Genomic DNA, 8,338 nt, shown 5'->3' with positions numbered 1-8,338 from the left:
TACTATTAGGCTTAAGACATACATCCCTGCCCTCTGCTATAGCCTTCTGAGACCAGTTCTGCCTCTACTCATTTCCTTAGGAAACTGTGGGGAAAATACTCAGAAACAACTACAACTGTTATGAAAACCATTGAATAGGCCAAGTCTTTTGATGATCTACAGTAATATGTTATTGCTTACTTGTGCTTACTTTGATTGTATTTTAAAAACATGCCATGCTAAAATAATCTAAAAGCCAGACCAGGAACTAAGTGAAATTTCAACTGTGGTAGAAAGAGATGGTACATTTTGAAGTCAGAATAAAAAATCCACTGGGAGGAGACCTTGAGGCAGACTGTCATGATTTACTGAGTTTAATGGACTCAAACCGGACCGAGAGGCAAGCAAAGGTTAAGGATGTTTATTGCAAACAAGTTGAGATTAAAAAAAAAAGAAACTTTTCTTGGTGATACTACTCAGAATGAATGTGAGAGTGTGTGGGTGTGCAGTGGAGAGTGAGCAGGCAGGTAAGTATGTGTGGGAACCAGTCTCTGTCTCTTAGAAGGAAATTCAAAAACAGAATCCAAAATTCAAAGCACAAGTCCTACCCAGGTGGCCAGGTCCAAAGCACTAGAAGAGATGAGAAATCAAGGTAAGTACCCGATCAAGCACAAAGTAATAGTTCATTTCCTAAATCCAAGCCTGACAACAACGTTGCTCTATCATCTGGCAGTGAATGAGTGGAATAATCAGTCCATAAATTCACACAAGAAGCACGGGAACAGGTGTGCAGCTGAAGGCTCAGCCCAAGGCTGATCAGGGGAAGGACCTCCAGGGATTCATCTGGCTGAGAAAAATAAAAGAGAGCCAGAGTCAGAAAAAGGGTTAGGAAAAAGGAAGAAAAAAAAAAGGTGCAGCAGGGCAGATAGTACCAGGACCATGATACTGACCTGCGACATGCTGAAGAGATGTCTTTCAATTGGCTTGGGGACACCTCAGCATCCCCTGGAAGAGCAGGAGGAGCTGTCTGGGTAGAGGGAGGACTGGGCGTTTGTATTTAGACAGCAATTTAGGGCCAGATTTACTAAACAGGGCAAAATCGTGTGTGATTGCAATCCCCAGATAGCACTCATAGATGTGATTAGTTTTACAATTTAGTTTTACAAAGGTTTCTGTCATGGTTGGCTGTGTGGCAGGCAGGCAGGAGAGGTGGATCCAAAATGCAGGACTCAGACACGGGGGTTCAACTTAAAGCGCAGCTTTATTGCTGGGAAAAAACCTTGAATTAACTAAACTCACCAAAAAGACAACAAAAGACGGAATAGAGGAACTAAGGTCTGAAACACTGGAAAACAAAACTAAACCTGAGCAGATGGCTAAACACAAGGAACACTGGAAACAGAACACACAGCTAGTTGAGGGTACGACGCAACACTGAGCAAGGGCAAACACAGGGCTAATATACACAGGGTAGTAATGAGGGAATGGGCAACAGAAGGGAGACACAGCTGGGAGAGATCAGGGCTGACGAGACAGGGGAACCAAGCTGCACACACTAACATAAGACAAAGACTTTCACAATAAAACAGGAAACATGAACCCAACACAAAGACGCAGACTCGACACTGAGAGACAGACAGAAAATGACACCTGGCACTAAACCCACACAAAACATGAGAACACAAATCCTAATCACAAATAAACAGAAACAAGAACCAAGTAATCATCATCACCACCACCACCATAATCAGCAATACAAGAGAATAAGAAATCCATCATTCAAAAATAAACCAAAACATAATAAACTCAAAATACTGGGTCCGATGGACCCAGAACCGTGACAGTTTCACTGTTTTCCAAACACAGGGCAGTTGGTTCATTTTAATGTCAAGCGCAAAATATAAGACATGCTTTTTGTGCTTTGTGTGTCACAAATGTTAATAAATCCGTTTGCATGGGCTTGCTTATTGTGGGTAATCTGATTGTTGGGGTTTTCTGTGTTTCTATGTTTATTATTTTAGGGACTTTACCTCACGTTCTAAAGCACATTGAGGCAACTGTTGTGGATGGATGGATGGATGGATGGATGGATGGATGGATGGATGGATGGATGGATGGATGGATGGATGGAAAAACAAAAAAACTGAATATTATCAATGATGACAGTCACTGACTTTCCAGGGCCTAGAGCTCAGTGTTATTGAAGCAGTCTGGCATCACCTTCACAAACAAACAAAATGCAGTAACTTTTAAAGAGCTTTGAAGTGTTTTTCTAGAAACCTGGAGACCTACTCTGAAGTTTATTTAGAAATTATAAATTACATTAAAGCTTAAAGAAGAGAGTTCAAATTTTATTGATGAATCAAGGTGGCTAAACCAAATTTTGACTTCCAAAGTTGTTAGAATTGTACAGACTATGGTTTTGCCTTATGTATTGTAATTTCATGTATGTTTGAAGCAAAACCTTTAACCTTTCTCTGAAGGGTGGCTTCTCTGGTTAGATTGATACCCCTGTGACTACTCTCAAATGATGTTGAGATTTCACAAAACCCTTCCTACACTTATACTTACTTCCTAACTGCTGTTATTTTTCAGGTTGAAGGTCATTGTTCAAAAAGTTTCTTCCCTAATGTAATTATGCATAGATCCAAATCCAGCTCCTTAAGCAAGCCCTAATTTGGTGGAGTTTTATAGCCATTTCCCACCACTTCAGTAAATTAACTTGTTGAAACACAAAATTTTATGAGGCAGGAAATCAGCCACAGCAGTCACTCACCATTTCTTTCCTACATACCTGCGGTGCTGTGAAAAATATTTGCTCCCTTCCTCATTTCTTTCTTTTTTTCAGATTTGTCATACATGTTTCAGATCATCAAACAAATATATTAGTAGAAAAAGATAGCCTGACTCAATAAAAAAATGCAAAAAGCAGCCCCAGACCATCACACTACCACCACCATGTTTGACTCTTGGTATGATCTTCCTTTTGTGAAATGATGTGTTAGTTTTATGGAAGATATAACAAAAAAAATGGAGGCAATTACTTTTTCATCTGCGTTTTGCAGTTATCTTTGTTTAATATTGATCCAACTGTGACACATTTACATATATGAGAATAGGCAGATTGCTTTTAAAAGCATTGTAAGGGCATTGCTTTGTTCCCTTCTTCATTCAGAGCTCTTTTGGAACCTAAGACTTTACTTTCATTCGCTCAACAGTGACAGATTCAAGTTAAATAGGATCCAAATACAACAGAATTTCTAAAAACTTTTTTTCTTAGCTTTTAATGTGCTTTTGGCAGTTTTCCAATATCACCCGAGAAGGAAAATAACTGCGTATTATGTGATAGCATTACTCTAAAGATGTCTTAATATTCACTGAGATGAATTATCTCCAGCTAGTTTGGAGTAACTGCTAAAACAAAGCAACAATGCTAGGATGAATTGATTATCCTTTCAAGCATTATACAACTGTCAGCGTAACACTGAGATGCGTGATTGCCAAACATCCACCCTCAGACTCCCTCTCAGCCTCCAATATGAATAGATAATTACACTGCGTCATTCTTCTTTTTGCAGGTCTGCGATGTGTTTCAGCTCATCCCACGTCCCTAGCACTGCGTGAGTCATTTTGGTTCAACACTATGTTATGCAGAACCAAGCTGCCCTTTCTTTCTTTTTCGGGTGTTGATTCAAGCCCTCTTACACATTTCAACATGTCGAACACTACCACAACAGACACAGGAAAATCCATTTGTCATGTCCCTCACAGTACAATTCATTATGGATGGTGCACTGAACCACTTCAGAAGCAGCAATTGCTTTAAAGGGTCAGCTTTTCAGTGTTTTCTGAGAAAACCCATTTCGGAACATAATTAATCTTCAGGGTGAGATGTTTTTGTGCTGTTTGGTAAAGGTGGAACTCCGTCTTCATTGTTGTGGAAAGTAATTGAGAATGGATGACGCTTTGCAAAACCCAAGGACTCTAAAAGCTGTCCTTTTCAGCACAGCGGTCAAAGTAAAAACACAAGACATAACTGAGGTGATCAGTTAAACTGGAACGTGACAAAGAAGAAATAGTGACAGAGCGAAAATTACTGATTAAAAAATGTTGAAACGAAAACATAAATATGCAGTGATATATATTACAGATGTTAATGAAAGGCCATATAAAGATTTAAAATATGTCATATGTGACCGTTTGACCTCTCCTTCGAGATTAATAGATCGATCTTAAGATATAGAGAATTTAAAACTATGTTTCTTACTGCCATTGGCAGCATACAATCATACAGAATGATACAATGAATATGTGGATTTTAAATATCACATTACTTTGGACCTCTGACCTCTTTTTCAAGGTCAAATAAGGTCAAACTTTCATAAAATGTCTTTTATCATCTTTAAAACTATGATTAGAATTCAAATGTTGCTTGTATTGGCAACATTTAGGAAATGATGCTGGTATATAAGGATTCTAAATATTACTTTATAGTTTGCATCCAAATATCAGGTCAGATTTGACCTCTGACCTCACTTTTACATTTTCCATCTCCCTTTCTTCCATGCTGAGCCCAAAATATGTTCTGTCTTTATAGAAAGTATGGTCCAGAAGTGATTGAGCTGTGTAGTTAGCTAGAAATACACTGTAGTATAATATTATATAATAAGCTCTAGTTTTTCATGTCAGGTTATTTACAAATCAATATCCATTATTCGTTACCTTCTCATACATATTATGGTATTTCTACTGCTTTTTTTTTTAAAGGGCACACTGCACATCATGCTGGAATATGCATGAGTTTTGTAGCTAATAGCTCCTTGGGAATCACCTTGTACAGGGAGTGCAGAATTATTAGGCAACTTGTATTTTTGAGGAATAATTTTATTATTGAACAACAACCATGTTCTCAATGAACCCAAAAACTCATTAATATCAAAGCTGAATGTTTTTGGAAGTAGTTTTAGTTTGTTTTTAGTTTGAGCTATTTTAGGGGGATATCTGTGTGTGCAGGTGACTATTACTGTGCATAATTATTAGGCAACTTAACAAAAACAAATATATACCCATTTCAATTATTTATTTTACCAGTGAAACCAATATAACATCTCCACATTCACAAATATACATTTCTGACATTCAAAAACAAAACAAAAACAAATCAGCGACCAATATAGCCACCTTTCTTTGCAAGGACACTCAAAAGCCTGCCATCCATGGATTCTGTCAGTGTTTTGATCTGTTCACCATCAACATTGCGTGCAGCAGCAACCACAGCCTCCCAGACACTGTTCAGAGAGGTGTACTGTTTTCCCTCCTTGTAAATCTCACATTTGATGATGGACCACAGGTTCTCAATGGGGTTCAGATCAGGTGAACAAGGAGGCCATGTCATTAGTTTTTCTTCTTTTACCCTTTCTTGCCAGCCACGCTGTGGAGTACTTGGACGCGCGTGTGATGGAGCATTGTCCTGCATGAAAATCATGTTTTTCTTGAAGGATGCAGACTTCTTCCTGTACCACTGCTTGAAGAAGGTGTCTTCCAGAAACTGGCAGTAGGACTGGGAGTTGAGCTTGACTCCATCCTCAACCCGAAAAGGCCCCACAAGCTCATCTTTGATGATACCAGCCCAAACCAGTACTCCACTTCCACCTTGCTGGCGTCTGAGTCGGACTGGAGCTCTCTGCCCTTTACCAATCCAGCCACGGGCCCATCCATCTGGCCCATCAAGACTCACTCTCATTTCATCAGTCCATAAAACCTTAGAAAAATCAGTCTTGAGATATTTCTTGGCCCAGTCTTGACGTTTCAGCTTGTGTGTCTTGTTCAGTGGTGGTCGTCTTTCAGCCTTTCTTACCTTGGCCATGTCTCTGAGTATTGCACACCTTGTGCTTTTGGGCACTCCAGTGATGTTGCAGCTCTGAAATATGGCCAAACTGGTGGCAAGTGGCATCTTGGCAGCTGCACGCTTGACTTTTCTCAGTTCATGGGCAGTTATTTTGCGCCTTGGTTTTTCCACACGCTTCTTGCGACCCTGTTGACTATTTTGAATGAACGCTTGATTGTTCGATGATCACGCTTCAGAAGCTTTGCAATTTTAAGACTGCTGCATCCCTCTGCAAGATATCTCACTATTTTTGACTTTTCTGAGCCTGTCAAGTCCTTCTTTTGACCCATTTTGCCAAAGGAAAGGAAGTTGCCTAATAATTATGCACACCTGATATAGGGTGTTGATGTCATTAGACCACACCCCTTCTCATTACAGAGATGCACATCACCTAATATGCTTAATTGGTAGTAGGCTTTCGAGCCTATACAGCTTGGAGTAAGACAACATGCATGAAGAGGATGATGTGGACAAAATACTCATTTGCCTAATAATTCTGCACTCCTTGTAGGTGCAAAAATATAATTTTATGTCTGTTGAACTGTGCTAGCTTTGGCATTTTTAATAGATTTAACTAAAGAAATTGTACTAAACTGTGCTTTTGTGAAAGGTTGCTAATAACAAAGTCCGTAAAGATACACATGAGCACTGAGCGAGAGCTGCTTATAACTCTATGTTTCAAAAATGCACAAATGCACAAATTCTAGAGGGACTAATTTCTAATATTTGTAACCTGTGTTAACTAGCTTCTCTCTCCTAAGAATAAGCTCATGGTCAAGCAGGCATGAACTGCATGTTGTGATTGTTGTCGTGATTATTCCCATGACATTAAATACTGCTGTTTTGTCAGAGATAATTGAACTGCTGCTGTGCTGGGCTCACCTAAAACCATGGCCTTGTTTTCTTTCCTAAAAGAGAACACTTGATCCAGTTTCCACTAATGCATCTAGAGTCCCATGTCCTGCTGCCCTACAAACTTTCAGTTTTGCCATCAGTTGATTTCTGACACTTTCCTGCCTTTTTTCCCCCTTCTATCAGGAGTTTGTATTATGTGAAATAGAAGCACGACCACATTTTAAACAAGTGAAGTGCAAGTTGATCTTCTTTAAAAACCTCTGAGTTGTTCAAATCCATCCATCATTTTGAGGGTTGTCGTTTTTTAATCCTTGAACTTTCAGATAGTTTACAAGTTTCAATGAAAATAAGACAATAAAGCCTGAACACTATAAACTACAGTGGGCCTGATTTCTTGTGGTATAGCAGACGTGTCCTCAGAGCTAGAATGTCTCGCCATAAACAAAACAGACAAAGGAGTTATAAATATAAAATATCAAAGTGTATTAGAAAATAAAAATGAATCAATCAATTAATGAATTGATAAAAAACAGTTCTCTTCAGCTTTTTAAGCAGCTAAGCTGTTGTGACAATCATCACTTTAAGGCTACATCCACACGTACATGGCTATTTTTGAAAACTGAGATTTTCTGTTTTTTTTTTCTAAAATCCCATCCACATGTGCTGTTTTTTAAAAATATCTCCGTTCACATGTAAACGCAAAAAACAAAGTCAGACGCCACCAAGAACATGCCAAATCCTTACCTTGTAGAAATGTTGGCCAATCAGAAGTCTAGAAGCCTGACTTCATCATTATTAAATGTTAATAACAAAAGACCGTATTTTGTATTTTGAAAGTGTAAACAGGGTTTTGTACACTCACAAAACCTGAAGTACTTCTGAAAAGTTTTTGTGTTTTACTGGAAAGGCATCTTATTTTGTGTTACTTATCAAGTGCCTTCATCATTTCAAATGTTAATAACTAAAGACAGTATTTTGGATTTTGTCTCACTGGCTCCCTTGGCCAGAGTTTATTCAATAAAAAAAAATGAAAATTTGACATTAGTCTGAGTGATTCATAATCATAAGTCATAGTGCTGTGAGATATGACTGGTGTAGACTCACAACATGCATACAACATACATAAATTTAATTTGAAAAAAATACATTTATTCAAAACCGATGACGACATTAGCGTCAGGATTTGGGTTGTTAGAGCGTCTGTGCTGAATGTAGAAGCCACGTCCAAAGTTCAGTCTGAAGCCTTTGTCATTTTAAATGGAGGGAAAGTAACTGTGTGTGTATACGTGAGCGTGTAAAAACTGCAGATAGTAAGATTAACAGAACAAGTACTTTGTCTATGTCTGCCATTGTAGAAATTCCTCTCATGCAAACAGTAACATCAGCACAGCATAACCTCAAAAAAGGCACACACCTTTGACGTTGCGTGACTAAATCTCCTTTTCATCGTCCACACATAAACGCAAAAACTGAGTTTTTGAAAATCTCAGTTTTCAGTGATCCAAAGAGCTGTTTTCTGTGTGGACGAAAGGCCCAAACAAATAGGAAAAGCTGCGTTTTCAAAAATATCCGTGTAGGTGTGGACGTAGCCTGAGACCAATAATAACAATAGTAAGA

The 8,338-nt window shown here is 38.6% G+C and overlaps 1 long non-coding RNA gene across 1 annotated transcript; it reads right to left on the bottom strand.

The window, feature by feature from the left end:
• Positions 1–446: 446 nt before the first annotated feature.
• On the bottom strand, positions 447–1,063 carry LOC120433875. Its single transcript, XR_005608810.1, has 3 exons — positions 930–1,063; positions 746–826; positions 447–609 (listed from the first exon to the last, which is right to left on the bottom strand). It is a non-coding gene; the product is annotated as an uncharacterized LOC120433875 (long non-coding RNA).
• Positions 1,064–8,338: the final 7,275 nt, after the last annotated feature.

Source organism: Oreochromis aureus, linkage group 17, assembly GCF_013358895.1.
Source record: "Oreochromis aureus strain Israel breed Guangdong linkage group 17, ZZ_aureus, whole genome shotgun sequence".
NCBI classification, from domain to species: domain Eukaryota; kingdom Metazoa; phylum Chordata; class Actinopteri; order Cichliformes; family Cichlidae; genus Oreochromis; species Oreochromis aureus.
Note: the sequence above shows the minus strand (reverse complement) of the source record. Positions and strands in the feature narration are given on the sequence as shown.